The sequence below is a fragment of the Propithecus coquereli genome, unplaced genomic scaffold (assembly GCF_000956105.1).
Source record: "Propithecus coquereli isolate 6110/MARCELLA unplaced genomic scaffold, Pcoq_1.0 Scaffold319, whole genome shotgun sequence".
NCBI classification, from domain to species: domain Eukaryota; kingdom Metazoa; phylum Chordata; class Mammalia; order Primates; family Indriidae; genus Propithecus; species Propithecus coquereli.
In genome coordinates, this window is record NW_012148830.1 from 287,749 (window position 1) to 290,067 (window position 2,319).

Sequence of the window (2,319 nt, forward strand, 5' to 3'; positions counted from 1 at the left end):
AAAACACAGGTTCAGATGGCCTAATTAAATTGGTTGAATTCAAATAAATAGTTGAGCTGATATTCAAACCCAAATTTGTATTTTTCCAAATCCTGTGGAATTTTCACAAAAGCTCTCTTATTTCTCTATGAACATTTTGAATTTAAAATTATTAGTTACTTTCTTTAAGAAATGATCAGTATATAACTAGTAAATACTTGTTGGAGATATTAAAATTATTAATAGCATATGTAATGACTGATCTGATGTCTACCATAGACTCTAGCTCCTTCAATTTTCAGAATCAACCACACACATTAAGAGGTATCCACTTCATTGGCCTTATCTTAAAAAATTACAAGGAAAGTGGAAGATACTGGGTTATAACATTTAGTCTTGGAATCTGTGGGGGAGGTAGGGCAAATCAAACTGCAATCTTCAAATACATAGATAAGTGTCAAAGCAGTCACACAAGTAATTGTACCTCTAGTGCACAATATATAAATTTGCAAATAATGAACATGGGGAAGGCAAAAATAAGGGTTGGTTTCTTGGATTGAGCAAAGGAACAGAGATGCTAAGAAGGAAGTGAGATGAGTACAGAATTATTAATATTATGTAAGTGCATACAGACCAACATATTAGCACACCATCTGGAGATGATACTGGCTAGGGTTTGTGAGCATATTCCTGAATGTTTTGACTTGAATCTTAAAAGACAATATTGCTAGAATGCAAAATTTTATTAGCATGATAAATTTATTTAATAATTTGAAATAACTTCTTTCTCATAAGGTCTATTTCTATGCTACCTAATATTTGCATTATGACTGGCATGCCTCCAAAAGAAATATTTAATTTCTGGTAATTATTGAAAACAGTGAAAGTAACACTTTCCCACACTGGCAAAATTCTTCTCAACTCTTTAGTTTATCTAATTGGCCTTAACACTTTTGTTATAATAAATATTTCCTTATCTGGACTACAGCTATTCATTTAAATCAGTCTCCCCCCTTAGACTCTAAGCTACTTGCTGTCAAAAGCGGCAAGTAATTCATCTATACATCTTCCAAACCATGAAATGTCATACTCTGCATATTTTTCAGAGTGGGCAAATGACTGAATGAAAGATTTCAGTCCTCAGCTACATCTGAGTTGCTTTTCCATGTGACATTTTCATTTTACAAATGAATAACTCCTTTCTCCACTGGAGCTAGGAGATACTTCTTTCTTCTACGGAATAGTGAGGAGGAGGACAGTGGTAGAAACTAAGTAAAAGACAAAGCCAGGAGCCACATAATATAGGAGCCTATAGACCTTGATAAGGAGTTTGTCTTTTATTCTACATGAGATGAGAAGTCATTAGAAGGTTAAAAACAGTGACTTGATCTAATAGCTGTTTTTGAAGGCTCAGTCTGCTGCTATATGGAAAATATAGGCTGGAAGAAATAAAGGCTGAAACTGGGGGAAAATTAAGGTGCTACAGAAGTAGTCCAGGCAGGAGAAAAACAGAGATAGAACTAATGTGGTAGTGAAGGAGGTGCTGTAAGAAGGCCCTATTCAAGATGCATTTTGAAGTTAGAGCCAAAAGGATTTCCTGATGAATTTTGCCACACTTCCTCTGTGACTTTGTATGTATAACTGAACCTAACTGAGTCTCTATTTTTATATCTAGGTTTTGCCCTAGTGAAATAATGAATTAACCAATGAAATAACCAATCTAGACAACGGTCACCAATGACTGCTATTATTGCAAACAGAGAGAAGCAAGTACTATGTGCTGTCTTATGGCACTATACAATACCAACTGCAAGATACTCTTGATAAAAATTTAATCTGGATTTCATCATGTATTTAAAACTAACTTTCACGTTACAGAAAATACAGGGAACCAAAGGATATGTTTAACAGTACCAAGGGAATACAATCAGCAAAATCTAGAACGTGAGTAAATATACAAGACAAATATTTAAGTTGCCCATAAAATAAATTGCAAGAGACAAAATACGAGTGAGAAAAACCTTTGCATGAAAAGATCTGAGAGACATATTAAACAATTACATTGTATGAGCTAGTGAACTGGTACACTGAAAAATCCTGAAGAAGTCGTAATTCAGAGTTGCTGGTTATATGAAAAATAAATGTTTCTCACTGTTTAAAACTGTTTTGAATTGTGTTTGCTGTTATTGTCAAATCAGAAGTTATTTAGCAATGGCAAGGAATTAAAAGTAGCACACTCCAAAATCTACAATTGTCTGAATTAAGGAAGTAGAGCTGGCGTCAGTAAACTACAGTCAAATCCAGATTGCCATCTTTTTTGGTAAATAAAGTTTTTTTTTT